At 44.8% G+C, this 21,644-nt stretch overlaps 1 protein-coding gene across 3 annotated transcripts in view; it reads left to right on the forward strand.

Annotated features, from left to right (window-relative positions):
- Positions 1-1,343: 1,343 nt before the first annotated feature.
- The window catches only part of SERPINA12 (serpin family A member 12), a 35,199-nt gene continuing 14,898 nt past the window's right edge, over positions 1,344-21,644 (forward strand). Inside the window, exon 1 of one of the 3 annotated variants that reach the window (XM_057488174.1) lies at positions 1,344-1,361. The gene's annotated coding sequence lies outside the window, so the exon portion shown is untranslated. Of the gene's footprint in view, positions 1,362-19,963; positions 20,181-21,644 lie in introns of those variants that run through there. The other 2 variants (XM_036882321.2, XM_036882322.2) reach the window with 2 other exon arrangements.

The following is a 21,644-nucleotide window of genomic DNA, read 5'->3' on the forward strand; positions in this document are numbered from 1 at the left end:
TGTCTGTCAAAGGCTACCTGGCTACCTTCAGATCCTTTATTCCCACTCAGAGATAGATGGCCAAGAACAGGTCAAAGCTGAGGGCCCTGAAGATCTAAATGTATTTTAATGTTAAGAGGAAGAAAGGGAATATACAGCACTTTTCTTTTGTCAGCCACATCGCAGTTGTAATTAAATCTTTATTAGGATAAGGATTTGTTTTAGTGTCTGCGTGACTATCAGCGCCATGTCTGCCACCATCAACCACATCGCCACTACCACCACCACTACAAGCTACGTGAGGACTGAGACCATGGTGCTCCTGTGAACTAATTGTATTCCTAACACCAGGCGTGGAGCAAAGGGTCCGATAGTACTTGTTGAATGAAAATGGGCAAAGGAGGAAGGGAGGACTGAAGGAAGGAAGGGAGGAAGGGTGCTAGAGGGAGCGGGAGGGAGAAACAGGGCAGGTGAGGCTGGGCTCACTGGGCAGACAGACTTGGAAATCAGTACCTTTTCTACCCTGAGATCAGCGCAGTGGGAAGGCGGAGTCCCAGGAACGTTGGCCCAGTGCAGGGAAGTGCAGGGTGGGGCATGATAAGCTGTATTTGGGGAAGGGGTTCAGAAAAGGCCTCTTGGAAGAAATAATCTCTAAAATGAATTTTGAAGGTGAGTAAGAGTTTCCCGGGGGGCCGAGAAGCAGGTATTGCAAGTCCAGCACGCACGCTGTGCAAAGACAGGACGGGCTTATTAACGCTGGGTGAGGCCAGGGATTTGGGCTCTTTCAGAGTGTGAAGGCGGCAAACAGGCTGAGCTGGGTGGTGGGCTGAGCAGACGGAGAAGGGTAGGTGTTGACATTATAACAACATTTCTTAGCTGTGGCTATTTTCAGAAAGCATTTAGGTTCATAGGCAAGGGGATTTGAGGAGGAAAGTAACATTTATTCCTTCTTTGGTTTATTCACTAATGTCTTCAATAGTTATTTAGTGTCTTTCATGTGCAAGGTTCAAGGGGCATAGCAAAGAGTAAACCCGAAAAATCTGTTTAAATGATTTTATTGATCCTCACAATAAACCTAGCAGGTTGTGACTATTTATCTACTTTGTTATTATTGATAAAAATAGCTTCCAAGCCCCTAGTCCGGTATTTCCGTAATTATTCTTTATGACAGCCTTGTGTGGGGTGCATGAAATCCATTTTTGAAAGAAACTGAAGCTTGGCAAGGTTAACTATCCTGTCCAGACACATCAGCTAATAAGGGCTTGCACCAGAATTCAAAGCCATGCCAGTCTGACATCAAACATGATGTTTCCCTTCAGAGCACGCTGTCTGCAGCAAATGGATAAAGCTGTAATGTTGGGACTTTAGACATGGGCCGTCAGGTAGGTTAAGGGCAAAGGAACATTTTTGACATTTAATATTTGATGTGCTTGCCGTGGACAATGCTTTCAACCTCCTTTCTTTCTCCCAAGCTTAAATACAATGACCGAGTTATCTCTTGCCAGTGTTTTCCCATTTCCTCCTGCTGAGAACTCCCCTGTCCTGCCCTGACCGGTTGTCCATAAGTGTTTGAGCCAGGGTGGGACACCTCAGCTGGGAAGGGACCATCTGGGTCCTGGGACTAGGTGCTTGGATCGGGGAAAGCTAAGGCAGCCTGTCTTGGTGGCAGAAGAGAAGGTCGCAGCTGCAGAAGATGTTAGGAGGAATAGTTCCATACAGGGGAGCCAGCTTGGCTAAGAAGGTACCACCAGGTGACAATAGAGAGAGACCCACAGGACAGAGAACAGCAAGGACAGAGCCCCCCCAGACCAGACAGAGAACATGGAAGGACAATAGTCTTTGCAGTCCCAGAAAAGCCAAGCGGCAGCGTGCCTGGAGCAGGCCTGGAGAACATCTGGGCCCACCTGCAGGGCCCCTCTCTGAACACCCACATGGATCCCAGGGGCATCCTGCCCAGCCCCAGCCCCAAGGTTAGGGAACCTGCCCAAATCAAGCCTTTAGAGCCATCTCCAAGAACCAACCCAGCTCCCCACCCTGCCCCAGCTCTGCCCAGTTTCCCCCCACCCCTCCCTGCACTGAGATCTGAACATTGTTCTCCCACCTCCGCCAGCAGTAACCGAGAGGTGAGTCACAGCCGCCAGGGTCTGGCTGAGAGTGCCTGTCTGCGGGCTCTGGCATCCAGCCCTCCCCACAGGCCTATGGCGCACACCTTCTGCCCAGCCTGGCATGCTCAAGGCTGCCAGAGTGTGCCAAGTGGGAGCCGGCTGTGATTGAGAGGTGGAGTGGGTGTGGGCACATCTGTGGAAGCACTGTGCCTCTGTGGCTCATCTCCATTACAGGTGTCCTCATAAAATAATAATTAAAATTATATGAAAAAATGAAAATGGCAGTAAAACAGTAAGTCTCGCTCCCGTGGACTGCCTCTCTGTGCCAGGCACAGTTCAAGGGCTTGGCATCGATTGTCCCACTCAGCCTCTGGGCAGTGGGCAGGTAAGCATGACCATGCCATTTTACAGGGGAGCTAGTTAAGGCGCAGAGCTGTGATGAGATTTGGGGTCTGGTGCTTCTCAGACCCACACCTCCTCAGGCTGTGGGACCCCACCAAGGGGCCACCAGAACAGCCTAGCTGTTCATCTGAGGAGGGAAATCATCATTTCTGGCCTTTAAAGTGGCACAGAGGGGCTGATGAAGTCCCCACTATTCAGGTTACTCTGGCATTAGGAAGCCTGGCCAGAGGATCTCGGCAGTTGCGTGGTGTCTATGTTTTAATCCATACATCGCTCAGATTTCAAGTCCAGCACATAATATTTTCTTTGCCTTATTTATTTATTTATTTACTTTTATTAAGTTCACCCATATTATCAAGCCCCTCCCACCCCATTGAAGTCACTGTCTGTCTGCATAGTAAGATGCCATTACTTGTCTTCTCTGTGCTACACTGTTCTCCCTGTGACAGCCCCACACACCATGTGTACTAACCATAATGCCCTTCAATCCCCTGCTCCCTCCCCACCACCTTACCCCAATCCTCCCCTTTGGTAACCACTGGTCCCTTCTTGGAGTCTGTGAGTCTGCTGCTGTTTTATTTTTGCTTCATTGTTTTGCTTCATTGTTATACTCCACAAATGAGGGAAATCATTTGGCACTTGTCTTTCTCCTCCTGGCTTATTTCACTGAGCATAATACCCTCCAGCTCCATCCATGTTGTTGCAAATGGTAGGATTTGTTTTCTTCCCATGGCTGAATGATATTCCATTGTGTATATGTACCACATCTTCTTTATCCATTCATCTACTGATGGACACTTAGGTTGCTTCCATATCCTGACTATTGTAAATAGTGCTGCGATAAACATAGGGGTGCATATGTCTTTTTGGATCTGAGATTTTGTTTCCTTTGTGTAAATTCCTAGGAGTGGAATTCCTGGGTCAAATGGTATTTCTATTTTCAGTTTTTTGAGGAACCTCCGTACTGCTTTCCACAATGGTTGAACTAATTTACATTCCCACCAGCAGTGTAGGAGGGTTCCCCTTTCTCCACATTCTTGCCAACATTTGTTGCTGTTTGTCTTTTGGATGGTGGCCATCCTTACTGGTCTGAGGTGATATCTCATTGTGGTTTTAATTCAGCACATAGTATTTTTTTATTCATCCCAGAAGGGAAAAATATGACGGCTGCTGGTCTGGCCCTTAGTGACCCCTGTAAAATTCCAGAGTCTAGGAGCAGCCTGTGTGTAGGCAGTCATGACTTGCACCATGCCTCTTACAGTCACTAGTTGAATTGGTCCTCCCAGTGGATTTCTCAAGTATTTCCCAGTTTTACAGGTGAGGAAATGAAGGTCCTAAGAGATGCAGTAACTTGAGGACGGTGTGCATCTGGGAAGTGACAGAAAGGAACCCAGGTTTCCTGACTCCAGACTGAATCCTCTGGTCCCCTCCCCTTTGTTTCCTGGTTCTGTGATCTTTCCCCACTGTAAGATCTTTCCTCCTTGCTTAAGAGGCCCAGGGCTCTACTGTTTCTTTCCTTGCTCACAATAAAGGCATCTGATATCAGTCATGTATGTTTTTTTTTTTTTTTTTTTTTTTTTTTAATAATTATTTTTTATTGAAGGGTAGTTGACACACAGTATTACATTACATGAGTTTCAAGTGTACAACACAGTGGTAGAACATTTATATACATAATTCTAGGTTCCAGCTATCACCCTACCAGGCTGTTACAATATCTTGACTATATTCCTTATGCTATACATTACATCCCGGTTACTAATTTATTTTACCATTGGAAGTCTGTACTTTTTTTTTTTTTTTTTTTTTTTTTGTGAGGGCATCTCTCATATTTATTGATCAAATGGTTGTTAACGACAATAAAATTCTGTATAGGGGAGTCAATGCTCAATGCACAATCATTATTCCACCCCAAGCCTAATTTTTGTCAGTCTCCAATCTTCTGAGGCATAACAAACAAGTTTTTACATGTAGAACAAATTCTTACATAATGAATAAGTTACATAGTGAACAGTACAAGGGCAGTCATCACAGAAACTTTCGGTTTTGCTCATGCATTATGAACTATAAACAGTCAGTTCAAATATGAATACTCATTTGGTTTTTATACTTGATTTATATGTGGATACCACATTTCTCTCTTTATTATTATTATTTTTAATAAAATGCTGAAGTGGTAGGTAGATACAAGATAAAGGTAGAAAACATAGTTTAGTGTTGTAAGAGAGCACATGTAGATGATCAGGTGTGTGCCTGTAGACTATGTGTTAATCCAAGCTAGACCAGGGCAATAAAACATCCACGTATGCAGAAGATTTCTCTCAGAACAGGGGGGGTGAGGTTCTAAGCCTCACCTCTGTTGATCCCCAATTTCTCACCTGATGGCCCCCCTGCGACTGTGCCTGTCTTAGGTTGTTCCTCCCTTGAGGAATCTTACCCGTCTCTGGCTAACCAGTCATCTTCCGGGGCCATACAGGGAAATGTGAAGTTGGTAAGTGAGAGAGAAGCCTTATTGTTTGAAAAGGTTAGCTTTTTACTTCTTTGCATATTTATGCCCTGTAGCTTCTATGCCCAGCATTTGTCTTGAGGTATCTTTACCACTTGGAAGAATTATGATACTCGGTAAATTTGATATGAGGCACGAATTCTATTTAAGGGTTGTAATTAGGAAGGAAGAAGAAAAGCTATAGAAGTAGCAGGCGGAAGAAAACATGGGAAGATTGATTATTTCTTTGATATATCTTCTTGTAGAGTAACTTCAGCATGTATAGGTTTTAAGCTACTACTTAAATTGCACACACACATTAACATAATAGGAGTATAGTTACATAACCAAAGCATATCTGTAATTACCAGCCATCTGCAGTGTAACCAAGAAAACCAGTTAGGCACCTTAGGCATTTGTGAAAACTTATCTATGATATGGTGGATATTGTCCAAATGAACTTGAACAGTCTGAGAGAAATCAGACAAATTAAAACAACCCATTCCTGGGGACTGTTCACATGCCATATGTTCTTTTAACAATAAATAGTTTGTAGTTGTAAGACTTTGGAGCGCTACAATTTGCACTTCTCCAAATTCTTGGTTGAGTTCCAACAGTATAGATCCAGTCCAATTTTGTTGTTTTACTGTATGCACAGGCCAGCTTAGATATCTCCTTCCTCATTCCCATGGCAGGTCCAGGAACTGGTGGGATGAGTGCATCTACAGCTGTAGCAGTGCGTGGATCTTTGTTGGGGTTTTTTGATGATCATCTTCTGGCATGAGTCTTCCAGAGGGTGCAGATGTTGGAAGTTCTTTTTCATATCGTATCTTAGTTCATTTTCGGGGTAGCCCAATTAGGCTTTGATCCTCTGTATAAACACAAACAGACCCTTTGCCTACACTTTTATATGCCCTTTATACCCTTGTGTAGAACTCGTTGGAGGTTACCACACAGGAACTGCCCTTTTTTTTTTTTTTTTTTTTTTTTTTGCTATCACTAATCTACACTTACATGACGAATATTATGTTTACTAGGCTCTCCCCTATACCAGGTCTCCCCTATAAACCCCTTTACAGTCACTGTCCATCAGCATAGCAAAATGTTGTAGAATCACTACTTGCCTTCTCTGTGTTGTACAGCCCTCCCTTTTCTCCTACCCCCCCATGCATGTTAATCTTAATACCCCCCTACTTCTCCCCCCCTTATCCCTCCCTACCCACCCATCCTCCCCAGTCCCTTACCCTTTGGTACCTGTTAGTCCATTCTTGAGTTCTGTGATTCTGCTGCTGTTTTGTTCCTTCAGTTTTTCCTTTGTTCTTATATTCCACAGATAAGTGAAATCATTTGGTATTTCTCTTTCTCCGCTTGGCTTGTTTCACTGAGCATAATACCCTCCAGCTCCATCCATGTTGCTGCAAATGATTGGATTTGCCCTTTTCTTATAGCTGAGTAGTATTCCATTGTGTATATGTACCACATCTTCTTTATCCATTCATCTATTGATGGACATTTAGGTTGCTTCCAATTCTTGGCTATTGTAAATAGTGCTGCAATAAACATAGGGGTGCATCTGTCTTTCTCAAACTTGATTGCTGCATTCTTAGGGTAAATTCCTAGGAGTGCAATTCCTGGGTCAAATGGTAAGTCTGTTTTGAGCATTTTGATGTACCTCCATACTGCTTTCCACAATGGTTGAACTAACTTACATTCCCACCAGCAGTGTAGGAGGGTTCCCCTTTCTCCACAGCCTCGCCAACATTTGTTGTTGTTTGTCTTTTGGATGGCAGCCATCCTTACTGGTGTGAGGTGATACCTCATTGTAGTTTTAATTTGCATTTCTCTGATAATTAGCGATGTGGAGCATCTTTTCATGTGTCTGTTGGCCATCTGTATTTCTTTTTTGGAGAACTGTCTGTTCAGTTCCTCTGCCCATTTTTTAATTGGGTTATTTGTTTTTTGTTTGTTGAGGCGTGAGAGCTCCTTATATATTCTGGACGTCAAGCCTTTATCGGATGTGTCATTTTCAAATATATTCTCCCATACTGTAGGGATCCTTCTTGTTCTATTGATGGTGTCTTTTGCTGTACAGAAGCTTTTCAGCTTAATATAGTCCCACTTACTCATTTTTGCTGTTGTTTTCCTTGCCCGGGGAGATATGTTCAAGAAGAGGTCACTCATGTTTATGTCTAAGAGGTTTTCGCCTATGTTTTCTTCCAAGAGTTTAATGGTTTCATGGCTTACATTCAGGTCTTTGATCCATTTTGAGTTTACTTTTGTATATGGGGTTAGACAATGGTCCAGTTTCATTCTCCTACATGTAGCTGTCCAGTTTTGCCAGCACCACCTGTTGAAGAGACTGTCATTTCGCCATTGTATGTCCATGGCTCCTTTATCAAATATTAATTGACCATATATGTCTGGGTTAATGTCTGGATTCTCTAGTCTGTTCCATTGGTCTGTGGCTCTGCTCTTGTGCCAGTACCAAATTGTCTTGATTACTATGGCTTTATAGTAGAGCTTGAAGTTGGGGAGTGAGATCCCCCCTACTTTATTCTTCTTTCTCAGGATTGCTTTGGCTATTCGGGGTCTTTGGTGTTTCCATATGAATTTTTGAATTATTTGTTCCAGTTCATTGAAGAATGTTGCTGGTAGTTTCATAGGGATTGCATCAAATCTGTATATTGCTTTGGGCAGGATGGCCATTTTAACGATATTAATTCTTCCTAGCCACGAGCATGGGATGAGTTTCCATCTGTTAGTGTCCCCTTTAATTTCTCTTAAGAGTGACTTGTAGTTTTCAGAGTATAAGTCTTTCACTTCTTTGGTTAGGTTTATTTCTAGGTATTTTATTTTTTTTGATGCAATTGTGAATGGAGTTGTTTTCCTGATTTCTCTCTCTGTTGGTTCATTGTTAGTATATAGGAAAGCCACAGATTTCTGTGTGTTGATTTTGTATCCTGCAACTTTGCTGTATTCCGATATCAGTTCTAGTAGTTTTGGGGTGGAGTCTTTAGGGTTTTTTATGTACAGTATCATGTCATCTGCAAATAGTGACAGTTTAACTTCTTCTTTACCAATCTGGATTCCTTGTATTTCTTTATTTTGTCTGATTGCCGTGGCTAGGACCTCCAGTACTATGTTAAATAACAGTGGAGAGAGTGGGCATCCCTGTCTAGTTCCCGATCTCAGAGGAAATGCTTTCAGCTTCTCGCTGTTCAATATAATGTTGGCTGTGGGTTTATCATAGATGGCCTTTATTATGTTGAGGTACTTGCCCTCTATTCCCATTTTGCTGAGAGTTTTTAACATGAATGGATGTTGAACTTTGTCAAATGCTTTTTCAGCATCTATGGAGATGATCATGTGGTTTTTGTCTTTCTTTTTGTTGATGTGGTGGATGATGTTGATGGACTTTCGAATGTTGTACCATCCTTGCATCCCTGGAATGAATCCCACTTGGTCATGGTGTATGATCCTTTTGATGTATTTTTGAATTCGGTTTGCTAATATTTTGTTGAGTATTTTTGCATCTACGTTCATCAGGGATATTGGTCTGTAGTTTTCTTTTTTGGTGGGGTCTTTGCCTGGTTTTGGTATTAGGGTGATGTTAGCTTCATAGAATGAGTTTGGGAGTATCCCCTCCTCCTCTATTTTTTGGAAAACTTTAAGGAGAATGGGTATTATGTCTTCCCTGTATGTCTGATAAAATTCCGAGGTAAATCCATCTGGCCCGGGGGTTTTGTTCTTTGGTAGTTTTTTGATTACCTCTTCAATTTCGTTGCTGGTAATTGGTCTGTTTAGATTTTCTGTTTCTTCCTGGGTCAATCTTGGAAGGTTATATTTTTCTAGGAAGTTGTCCATTTCTCCTAGGTTTCCCAGCTTGTTAGCATATAGGTTTTCATAGTATTCTCCAATAATTCTTTGCATTTCCGTGGGGTCCGTCGTGATTTTTCCTTTCTCGTTTCTGATACTGTTGATTTGTGTTGACTCTCTTTTCTTCTTAATAAGTCTGGCTAGAGGCTTATCTATTTTGTTTATTTTCTCGAAGAACCAGCTCTTGGTTTCATTGATTTTTTGCTATTGTTTTATTCTTCTCAATTTTATTTATTTCTTCTCTGACCTTTATTATGTCCCTCCTTCTGCTGACCTTAGGCCTCATCTGTTCTTCTTTTTCCAATTTCGATAATTGTGACATTAGACCATTCATTTGGGATTGCTCTTCCTTTTTTAAATATGCTTGGATTGCTATATACTTTCCTCTTAAGACTGCTTTTGCTGTGTCCCACAGAAGTTGGGGCTTAGTGTTGTTGTTGTCATTTGTTTCCATATATTGCTGGATCTCCATTTTGATTTGGTCATTGATCCATTGATTATTTAGGAGCGTGTTGTTAAGCCTCCATGTGTTCGTGAGCCTCTTTGCTTCCTTTGTACAGTTTATTTCTAGTTTTATGCCTTTGTGGTCTGAAAAGTTTGTTGGTAGGATTTCAATCTTTTGGAATTTTCTGAGGCTCTTTTTGTGGCCTAGTATGTGGTCTATTCTGGAGAATGTTCCATGTGCACTTGAGAAGAATGTATATCCCGCTGCTTTTGGATGTAGAGTTCTATAGATGTCTATTAGGTCCATCTGCTCTACTGTGTTGTTCAGTGCTTCCGTGTCCTTACTTATTTTCTGCCCAGTGGATCTATCCTTTGGGGTGAGTGGTGTGTTGAAGTCTCCTAGAATGAATGCATTGCAGTCTATATCCCCCTTTAGTTCTGTTAGTATTTGTTTCACATATGCTGGTGCTCCTGTGTTGGGTGCATATATATTTAGAATGGTTATATCCTCTTGTTTGACTGAGCCCTTTATCATTATGTAGTGTCCTTCTTTATCTCTTGTTACTTTCTTTGTTTTGAAGTCTATTTTGTCTGATATTAGTACTGCAACCCCTGCTTTCTTCTCACTGTTGTTTGCTTGAAATATGTTTTTCCATCCCTTGACTTTTAGTCTGTACATGTCTTTGGGTTTGAGGTGAGTTTCTTGTAAGCAGCATATAGATGGGTCTTGCTTTTTTATCCATTCTGTTACTCTGTGTCTTTTGATTGGTGCATTCAACCCATTAACATTTAGGGTGACTATTGAAAGATATGTACTTATTGCCATTGCAGGCTTTAAATTCGTGGTTACCAAAGGTTCAAGGTTAGCCTCTTTAGTATCTTACTGCCTAACTTAGCTCGCTTATTGAGCTGTTATATACACTGTCTGGAGATTCTTTTCTTCTCTCCCTTCTTGTTCCTCCTCCTCGATTCTTCATATGTTGGGTGTTTTGTGCTGTGCTCTTTCTAGGAGTGCTCCCATCTAGAGCAGTCCCTGTAAGATGTTCTGTAGAGGTGGTTTGTGGAAAGCAAATTCCCTCAGCTTTTGTTTGTCTGGGAATTGTTTAATCCCACCGTCATATTTGAATGATAGTCGTGCTGGATACAGTATCCTTGGTTCAAGGCCCTTCTGTTTCATTGTATTAAATATATCATGCCATTCTCTTCTGGCCTGTAGGGTTTCTGTTGAGAAATCTGACGTTAGCCTGATGGGTTTCCCTTTATAGGTGACCTTTTTCTCTCTAGCTGCCTTTAACACTCTTTCCTTGTCCTTGATCTTTGCCATTTTAATTATTATGTGTCTTGGTGTTGCCCTTCTTGGATCCTTTCTGTTGGGGGTTCTGTGTATTTCCGTGGTCTGTTTGATTACTTCCTCCCCCAGTGTGGGGAAGTTTTCAGCAATTATTTCTTCTAAGATACTTTCCATCTCTTTGCCTCTCTCTTCTTCTTCTGGGACCCCTATAATACGGATATTGCTCCTTTTAGATTGGTCACACAGTTCTCTTAATATTGTTTCATTCCTGGAGATCCTTTTGTCTCTCTCTATGTCAGCTTCTATGCGTTCCTGTTCTCTGATTTCAATTCCATCAATGGCCTCTTGCATTCTATCCATTCTGCTTATAAACCCTTCCAGAGTTTGTTTCATTTCTGCGATCTCCTTTCTGGCATCTGTGATCTCTTTCCGGACTTCATCCCATTTTTCTTGCGTGTTTCTCTGCATCTCTGTCAGCATGTTTATGATTCTTATTTTGAATTCTTTGTCAGGAAGACTGGTTAGGTCTGTCTCCTTCTCTGGTGTTGTCTCTGTGCTCTTTGTCTGCCTGTAGCTTTGCCTTTTCATGGTGATAGGAATAGTCTGCAGAACTGGGACGAGTGACGGCTGGAAGGACTTCCTTTCTTGTTGGTTTGTGGCCCTCCTCTCCTGGGAGAACAGCGGCCTCTAGTGGCTTGTGCTGCGCAGCTGCGCGCAGACAGGGTTTCTGCTTCCTGCCCGGTTGCTATGGGGTTAATCTCCGCTGTTGCTGTGGGCGTGGCCTGGCTCGGGCAGCTACTCCAAAATGGTGGAGTCGCGTTGGAGCAGGAGCTGCTGGGAGGCTATTTATCTCCGTAAGGGGCCTCCCTGCTCCCTGCAGCCCATGGGTTAGGGTGCCCAGAGATCCCGGATTCCCTACCTCTGGATTAAGTGGCCCGCCCTGCCCCTTTAAGACTTCCAAAAAGCACCCGCCAAAACAAAACAACGACCACAAAAAAAAACAAGAAAAAAAATTTTTTTAATTAAAAAAAAAAAAAATTTTAATTAAAAAAAAAAAGGTGGTCGTTCGTTTTTCTTTATTCTCCGGTGCCAGCCTCAGGCCTCTGCTCACCGGTCTTTCTGCCCTGTTTCCCTAGTATTGGGGTCCCTGTCCCTTTAAGACTTCCAAAAAGCGCTCTCCAAAACAAAGCAGCAAAAAAGCAAAAAAAAAAAAAAAATGGTCGCGCGCTTTTCTTATGTCCTCTGTCGCCCAGCCTCCAGTGCCTGCTCACTGTTCTTGCTGCCCTGTTTTCCCAGTATCGAGGGCCCTGCACTCTGGCCCGGATGGCTGGGGCTGGGTGTTCGGCAGCCCTGGGCTCCGTCTCCCTCCCGCTCTGCCTGCTCTTCTCCCGCCGGGAGCTGGGGGGAGGGGCGCTCGGCTCCCGCGGGGCCGGGGCTTGTATCTTACCCCCTTCGCGAGGCGCTGGGTTCTCTCAGGTGTGGATGTGGTCTGGATATTGTCCTGTGTCCTCTGGTCTTTATTCTAGGAAGGGTTGTCTTTGTTATATTTTCATAGATATATGTTGTTTTGGGAGGAGATTTCCGCTGCTCTACTCACGCCGCCATCTTCCGCCCCAGTCATGTATGTTTTAATATGGGTAAGTTTCAATCAATGTATATTCTCTCTCCAAAAGGAATTGTCCTTCATTTTGTCTTGTGCCTCCCTGTGCCCCTTCCATGTGCAGGTGTGCCCTGGGCGATTCCTCCAGAGCTGTGTTCCTCTGCATCCCTTCGGGGGTGGCTTGCAGCCGGTCTTGGGCCCCTTTGGGGTTGCATGGACCATTCCTGGAGAATGGATGGGTACACTATTCTGGGGAGCTCCTCACCACTTCTTCACCCACACAGCTCAGCTTCCCCAGCCCCATGGCTCGGCCCCTTTCCTGGGTCTTAGGCAGACAACCATTCTGCTTTCCTGAATTTCTAAAAATTCAGAAATGAGCATTTCCCACCCTTAGCTGCACGCTAGCACCTAAAACTACTGAGTTACCCAAACAGGGGCATATTTCCTGTGCTAGCTAAATTATTTATGGCCTCAGCCTGCCTTAACATTCTATTCTTGCCTTCTGATCCATTAGTTATAGCACAGGTTCCATTTGATTGAAAGACTTGCCCCACCCCTGGTCCTCCAACAGCATTAAGTACCCAACACACTCTCTCTAAATGCCAGAGGATGAAAATAATGAGCAATGCATGACTGGGATGAACAGAATCAGCTGCTCTTCATGCTCACTGTTACTATTATTATTATTAATTGTTGTTATTATTACTAATTATTATTAATTTACCACATTCACATTGACTATTGCATTCGATAGCATTACTAACAATTTGGTAAAGTGGGAAAAACAGGTACTTATGTAATCCCATTGAAAAGCCGGAAGCAGCGTGGCACAGAGGGGAAATAACCTGGGTAAGGTGGCCCAGCTAACACCCGATTGACGCAGGACCAGAACCCAGCTCTCTGTGACTTTGGGATGAACACTGCATTTTGCAGAGGAGCGTCCTGAGGCCTGGTGAGGAGGAGGATGGAAACCATGAGCCTGATGTGCATGTGCCAAAATTCTGCCTGAGTTTTCCTGGGGGCCTTAGGAATGGAGGACTTCCTGAGGCCAACCTTTACCGATGCACGTCCTGTAGCTTCCTGTGGCTTTGTTATGGCCACACTTCCTCCAGCTCAACTGGAGAATGAAGCAGGAAAGCCTCAGACTGTACTTTGGAAACACAGACATCACCGACTCCAAGAAGCCTTCCTTGCTCTCCTGGGTGGCTAAGAAGCATCTCTCCACTGGGAATCCCCAGGGGTTTGATCAGACCTCTGTCACCGAGCCCGCTCCAGTGTCCATGCCTCTCCCAGTCCTTGAGCTCACAAGGGAGGATTTAGGTTCCTTCTGCTCAGGGCCTGCCTTGCTGCCCTGCACATTATAAACATGTAACCCATGTTACACCCCAAGCTCTGCCAGTCAGGGACAGAGGGGAGGCTGCTTGACAGAAGGCGAGAAGGAAGGTGCTATATGAAGCTGAATGAATGGCTCAGCAATGGAGAACTGAAGGTGTGCCAGCCTCCTGGGCCCCACTGGGCTCCATGGAACCATCAGGAAGAATTCTGCACATCATTTAACAGCAACAGCTGCTGTGCAGCCACACAGACAATGCCAGTTTTTCTTCAATTTCTCCATTACTGGTGTCTATATTTAATCCTTTTCTTCTTTAATATCAAGATATTCTTATGTGGCTGTCCATCTATGCAAGAACCATGTAATATTCGACATGATATTCACTATCTCAAACCTCAGTTTCCTAATCCATATAGTGAGGATTACAATAGTTCTTCCTTCATAGACTTGTAAGAATTAAATTTATGCATGTGCATGTGTGCGTGTGTATGTACACGTGCACCCACTGCTGAAATCAAATGTGTGGGCTTATCCCAAAGTGTAGTAGAACATTAAATTGGGGATGTCTTCTTTTTATTTTTTTGATTTTGCAATTTTCAATTGTCCTCCCATAAAGATATGAAACATTTTGCTCCTATGCTTTCTGTTGTTTTGCTATTACACCAGACCCTAGTCCTGGCTAGAATGTCACTAAATACAGACTTCGGTCAGCATTGTTTTAAGTGGAAAATGATTCACAGCATGACTTCTAATTGCTCAGCACCCTCAGGCACCATGGATTCAATGCACCCCCTGCACTCATTGAACAGGTAGGTAGACTGAGAATCTGGGCAAGGGATGGTTTCCCCAGTCACCTGGTGCATTATGGGTCACCTATGTCTGGAGCTGAGAACACAGGCCCATGTGTTCTAGACCTCCCAGAGCATGGGGGAGGGCAGGGTGAGGTACCTGCTCCCAGCCTGCACTGGAGAAGTGGGGCGGGGACCACGTAGACATCTACAGTGTGTGTCTGGTATTCTGCAGTGGTGTCTGGCCTGCCCCCTCCTGCCTACTCCTCTTCTGCCCTAGGGAAGGAATCTGGGGTGAATGATTCTCCCGAAAGATGCTACAGAGATCAGGGCTGGAATGGTGTGTGTCACCCTGATTTCTGGGCTCTGTCACCTTTCTCACTGAACTTTCCTGGGTGCCAAATACTCAGGTCCTGGCAAGCCAGGCCCCCTGTCAGTTGATCTCCAGAGCTCCTGTGGTATGCCTAGCACGGTGCTAGGTGTCATTTAGGATGGGGGAGAAAAAGCATGCCTGAGCTTTTCCAGACATACTACTATCCAGGTGTGGACCTTAGTGGGGCAGACTCAGCAGGCTGATCCAGGGGAAGGGGCGGAGGTGACGGAGGCAAGCTTGGCAGGTCCTGGGCAGAAGCCCACGCAGTTTGCAGATGAGGCTTGTGGGACTGGAGAGTCTAGGGGACCACACTTGAAAACTAGAAAGCTGGAGGCTGCTAGACCAGGGCAGAAAGAAGGCCAGCAGGCTGGAAGATGGCAAGACCCAGGGGAGGCCAGAAACGACTGAACCAAAGGAAAGGAGGGCATGGGGAGGCCAGTCCATGGTGTGTGTGTGTGTGTGTGTGTATGTGTGTGGTTCTTAGGGGACAGAACCAAGGCCAGGGTCACCACTCAGAGACAGACATTCCTCCTCCTTCCCCATGCCTGGCTGGAGGGGCTGGAGCACAAGTCTGCACAGGAGCTCTGAGATCAGTGCCGGCTGTCCAAATACTCTGGCCACTGATTTCATTTATGGTCTTCCAGCTGTTGATAGAACTGGGATTAAGAATCAAAAAGCCTAATTTGGGGGTCTGCTAATTATCTGGCTATTGGAACCTCAGTTTTCTCATAGATAAAATGGATCTAATAGCACCTAACTGATAAAGTTGATGTGAAAAATATGTAATATCCAACAGTAAATGAATCTACTCATAATGTGTACGAAAGGGCTTTTTTCCTCAGAAATAAGGATGAAGAAAACAAGAGAGAGAATGAAATAAATAAGAAACTCAAGACCAGCTTCCACTCACTCATAGTTTCAATGCATAGTTTTCCATGTTATTCACCTATTCATTAAGGAATATATATGGTTATTATTGATACATAAGAACTCTCCATTGTTAAGAACACTAGCTGTCATACACAATGTTCCAATTTGGGATTGATCCTTATCTTGTGTATGCTGTAGAGTTTCAATACATTAGATCACAATATAAATATCTTTCCTTACATGCTTCTGACTTTTGTGTCATGCTTAGGAGGTTCTTTCCCACTCTAACATCATAAAAAGATTCCCCTAATACTTTCTGTTTTAACTTATTCAAATGACTTTTGGTTTCCCAGTAACAGTTATAGAGTTATTCACCTTTTTGCCATTGTTTTGAAATGCCATCTCAAACACACTGATTTTTTGTTATTTAAAGAATTCTTTCTAAATTTTTTATGACTGATTTTCATATTTCTCCTCTTGTCTTTTCTTACTCAGATTTTTGAATGAAAATACTTGTAACATTTTGTACTGAAACCTCTTTGGTGTAAGCTAGGAACTTCCTGGAGATTGCTTTAAGAATTTTAGTTTTCTTTTAAAACCATTTATGACGTTCCAGTTGGAGCTTAATACAATGAATACATTTATGTTTTCATTACCTCAATCTTTACTTTATTCCCTGGAGGTCCATTTCACTTGTTCTCATTGGAACCTCTGTGAGATTTCAGATGTTCTCATTGGAACTTCAATGTGATTTTGGCTCCCTGGTGTTTTACACTCTTGGTCATTTGCTCCCAAGCCGGCCTGCCATGATTGCCAGTTGGCAGTCCTGTGAAAGATACAATCATGGGGTCACCCATGGGAAATGGACATTATGATCTGGGGTGGTGGCTGGAATATTCTTTTTCATTTTACTGTTAATGCACACACGGGTGCCCTCCACTTTGGGTCTGTCACATGAACTGCTGTGGACGTTTCAGTACCTGTCTTTTGTGAATCCACAAGCTCAGGATCATATATGAGTGTAGATCAATTGGTTTAGATTCATGGATCAAAGGGTAAAGACAGGTTTAGCTTTAATGGATCCTGGCAAGCAGTTTCCACAGTGCACGATCCCTTTTACACATTCATTAGCCATGAAAGAGAATTCCATTGGTTCCACACCCCCGGGTTGTCAGTCCTTTTAATTTTAGCTGTTCTGGTGGGTGTGTAGTGGTATCTTGTTGTGGTTTTATTTTGCATATTCCTGATGACTGATGGTGGTGAGCACCTTTTCAAATGCTTATTGGCCATTTGGATATCCTCTTTTTCTGAAGTATGGCTCAAGTCTCTGCCTAGTTTTAAGTTGTTGTCGTTTCCTTATTGATTTGTAGAAATCTTAAAAATCAGCGGTTAGTCCTTTTTCAGGCATACATCTTATAAATACCAGCTCCCAGTCTGTGACTTGCGTTTGTTCTCTGTGTCTTGACCTTTGATGAACAGAAGTTCAACTTTTCATTTTTTTATGGTTAGTACTTTTTGTGTATTGTTTAAGAAGTTTTTGCCTGGCTCAAGGTCATGAGGATACTCTAGATTTCCTTCTACAAGATTTATTGTTTTGATAAATGTGGTTGTTGAGGTAAAAAACCATAGAATATCAGCATTTTCATACGGTTCACTCTAGTGCTTTTCACATCTGGGTCTATGACTCCTGAAATGAATTTGTAAATACGGAGTGAGATGAGATCAAGGTTCGTTTTCCCCCCTATGGGCAGCCAGGATTTGCATCATCGTTTGTTGAGAGGACCATCCTTTCCCAGCTGAGTTACTCTGGTGCCTTTTGTCACACATCGGGTGGCTCTTCCTGGGTGGGTCTGTCCTGGATTCTCTAGTCTGTCCCATTTGGTTGATTTGTTTATCTCTGTGCCAACATCTCACTGTCCTAATTGCTATTGCTTTACAGCAGTTTTTGGTATCTGGTGACATACGGAAGCTCAATGTTTTCAGAGATGTCCCAGATCCTTCCCACAGTCGCCAGGTGGAAATTGCTTTAGAGTAAAGATTCTCCGCTCTGTGTGCTCATTATAATCCCTGAGAGGTTCTTAGAAGCATCCTTACCCAGGCTTTGCCCAAGACTAAGTAAGTCAGGATCTCTGGGGGCATATTCAGCAAGTGGATATTTTTTCAAGTCTCTCCATGATTCTAATGTGTTCCAAGGGCTGAGGTGGCTTTTTACAGGTAGGTTATTCTCATGTTTCAGAAAAGGAACCAGAAGCCCACGGTCGTGCATTAGAGGTATCAGCTCATTCACTCATTTTCTCCAGGCAGCAGGATCTTTGCTGTGCTGCTCTTGCCCTCAGTTTTTACCTGGAGAGCTCCTACTCATCCTTCAGAACCCAGCTCAAGATTGTCCCATCTATACAGACGTACCAAGCACTTCCGGTGGGATCCGGTCCTCTTGCCTCCCAGAGCTGCCTCCACCTCGTCCTTCCCGAAGCTTGACTCTATCTCTGTGCTCTCCTGTGGCTCCCACTACACCTGGGCTCTTGGAGCCAGGGCGTGGCAGGGTCATTAATATGTTCCCAGCACCTGAACCAAAGAGCAGGGGTGAACCTGGGAACTCCTTGCTCCCCTCTCATCCCCACGCATGGCCAGGCTGTAAAAACATATTTGGGTCACTCCCTAGCCTCAGGCCACTGCCTCTGGTCCATCAGTCCACTTCAGTGTCCCCAGACTGGACACTCCTCTTCATCCTCCTAGCCTCAGTGGGCACCACGCCCAAATCCAGGGGCCTCCAGTCTTCCCAAATACAGGTGGTCAGAGCAGTGTCAAGTCTAGGCCCTGGTCCTCTGATGGGTGCTGTGAGGGGGCCAGTCCTCTCAGAGCCCTCTCCCTGTTTCTCCTGACTGGCACCCAGCCCTACGAGGCTACCTTGGCTAATGCTGGACTCTAATGGCTCTCTCCCTGGTAGGGTGGGCAGTTCCTCACTGAGATTTGATGCCTGGCCTGGTCTCCAGCCCTCCCATGGCCACCCTCTGCTGCAGCTTACTGGCCTTTGGGCACCGTGAGTTGCTCAGTGGGCATCCCCGCCCTCCACCTGCACGGTGCTGTCCCTCCTGGGCCTCTCCCGCGTCTTCCGTGGGAGTCTGCCCTGCGGTGGAGTGTGTCTGGGACAGGCCTGCAGGTGTGGCCTGTGGACTCACCTGTCATTAAGAGGCAGGGCTCCTCCCTCTCAAAACAGGGTGCAGACACAGATTCTGGGTCAGTGTCAGCTTAGCTCAGCTCCGCCATGATGAGACTATGCCCATGCCTCAGCTCCCCCTTCTTTCAGGGGCCATCCTGTCTGCACCCCTCAGTGAGTGGAGCTCAGCAGTGAGGCTTCTCACCTCATACGGTCACATGTATATCTGACCCAGATGCACTGCAACAGCCAGGCTGCCTCCTGGGGTCAGGGAAGGTGGTGGCTCATGGCCTCCTCCAGGGACTTTTCTGGATTCTGGAGCTCTGGAGCCCCACATCCCCATGGTCTGGTTGGCCTGGTCTGTGAGTGTGACAGGATGGGGCCAGACCAGGCCTGGGAAGGAGCCAGTGACAGCTATATTTTCTAGAAGTTTTTAATGGGTCATCTGCTCCATCCAGCTTTGGGGATGACAGTCCTGTCTCTACTAGCACCCCAAAGGAGGGAAAAACACTGTTCACAGCTGTTTGTGCTATGCCTGTACAACACCTATTATGAACCACCGCTAAATGGGGAAGGACTACCCGAATGAGTTTTTCTGTTCATTAGAGATCCTTAGAGAAAGTGGAATAGAAAATAGGTACATTGGGATTAGCAAGTCTGAGAATTTCTTTGACATCATCACCACTTCTCTTTCAGATAAACCTGAAGCTAAGAAGTTCATTTTATTTTAAATCCCTTAAAAATTAATTCTGAAGTAATACACATTCTTTAAAGACAACTCAGAAAATACAGAAAAATAAGGGAGGGAAGGAACCAATCAGAGTCTCATTACTCCAGCACAACAAATGTGCAACTGAAAGAAAAGTTCGAATTTTCTTGAGTGATCACAAACTTGGCTGTGGATTTTTGGTTCCTGTCGCCCCTGAAAGAAACTATATATTTAATTGTCCACCTCTTTTTGGTTCTCTTCCCTGAAAGGACTTCATGTGAGCTAAGGTTGTAAGAACCAACACCAGTAGAGTTCCTAAAAAATAGCAAAGAGAAGAAAGGAGAGATAAAGGGAACACCCGAGGATCCTGTTCACAACCTCTTCCCATTGATGACAGTCTTGATGGGGGGGGAGGGGGGTTGAATACTTAATGTCAGGAGTACAGGTTGATCTCCCTGCAGAATATTCCAAGTTCCAGACCCACAGTGATTGGGAAATACAGTAGTTGCAAAAGCAATGAATGGACTTCATTAAGGAAGCCACAACCCAGCAGGTGTGGTCTAAATATTAGCTGCAGCCTCCGGTGGGGAGGAGAAGCCCCCACAGAAGCGGTGTGGCCATTGCTCCTAGAGTTTCCATCACCTGCTCACTTGGGCCAGCTAGTTTTACTGGTCTTTAGTCTGTTTCCAAGGGGCTATGGAAGTATAAATAATAAAGCAAGAAAAGCAGACCCATTTGGCTGGCTCAGTGGATCCTTCTGAATGTACTGTAAGTATATCTTCCCTTTGAAAAGGTCTGGCGCTTATTGTCTATTCTGCATGGAGGTTGCTTCAGATTGCGGGAGGCTACAGTACAGTCCCAGGGTGAGTGTCTGGAAGAAAATTCTGGAAGAGTTCCAAATACGGGAAACTGCTCTCTTGAAGAGTGTACCAGGCATCTTCGGAGAGCCTCTGCTTCCTTTTCATGGATGTCTATGTCCAGTGCTTTTCTAGAGGAAAAACCTTGGTGGGTGTGGGAATGGGAGTTGTCTTGGGAGACAAGGGGGCCCCTCCAACTCGGATCCGCCCCTGCCTTGTGGTTCTGACCGCACTCAGCCTTGTCTGTGAGCTGTTGTGTACCTTTCTCTCTGAGGACAGAGGCTGTACCCATCAATTTACTCTTGCATGGAGAAAGAGAGACTAAGCAGCTCTTTCATGCATTTTTGCAGAATTGCCTTAATGGATCGGATTCCCACTCTGATCCATCAAGATATACAGCATGACCTTGGATAGCTCCTTCTTCCCCTCTGGGCCTTGGTTTCCCCTTTATAAAGCACTTTGTCCCAAGTTGATGGTCGCTCAGCCTTCCTAATCCACATATTCCCTCATCTTAGAATGAAGTCACGGAAGGCAGGGGGAACAGGCCAGGCAAAGAGTTGGAAAGTGCTGGAGGATTTGGAGGAGACTGCAGGGCTGGTTGTGGGCATCGCCTCTCAGGAGGGCTCCATATTTGCCCTCCAAAGGAGGCTGTGGGTCAGTTGTCAGCATTGGCATGGGCCATTCACTGGATGCTGCTCCAGTGCCCTGGTGCTTGGCACACAGGGAGGACTTGAAATATTTCTTAAAATAATGAAGGAAGAAATCTCCAGGGCAATCTTAGAGATGAGAGGATGGGTTTGTGTTCCGGTTCTTTGTTTCTGGGAAGGAGGATGAAGTCTCTTTCACAGTCTTTAGATTTCTTTCATGGGTCTTTTCTCACTTCCAGCAGTGGAGAGGACATGTCTTACCACCACTTAATTCTAAACTAGTTTTGGTACTTGGTGAAGGGGGGAGCCTAGTAAACATAATGTTTTGCATCTAATTGTAGATTAATGATAAAATTTAAAAAAAATAAATAACTTCCAGCACATCTAGAGTGATCTCCTCCTGAAACAATACCAATCTGTTCAAGCGGGAGGACCTGGGACATGTCCTCCAACCCAGCGCTGTGGTGCTGGCCCTTCAGGGCGCCGAGGCACGTCTTTAGGAAAGCTCCCTCAGATCCCTCAGCCAAGGGAGCAGACTGAGTGCTGTGCGTTCCACGGAGAACTACAGAAAAGATTGGAGGAAAAGATCTGCGGGCGTGGGGTGCCTCAGGGCAGGGCAGCATGCCCGTGACCAGCCTGTGCAGAGAGAGGCCCCTCATTTAGCAGGGGTCATTCCGGCTGGCGGGCTCTCACTAGGGCTCAAGCCACTGAGGCAGGGAGCTCATTGA

The sequence above is a fragment of the Manis pentadactyla genome, chromosome 11, assembly GCF_030020395.1.
Source record: "Manis pentadactyla isolate mManPen7 chromosome 11, mManPen7.hap1, whole genome shotgun sequence".
Taxonomy (NCBI): Eukaryota; Metazoa; Chordata; class Mammalia; order Pholidota; family Manidae; genus Manis; species Manis pentadactyla.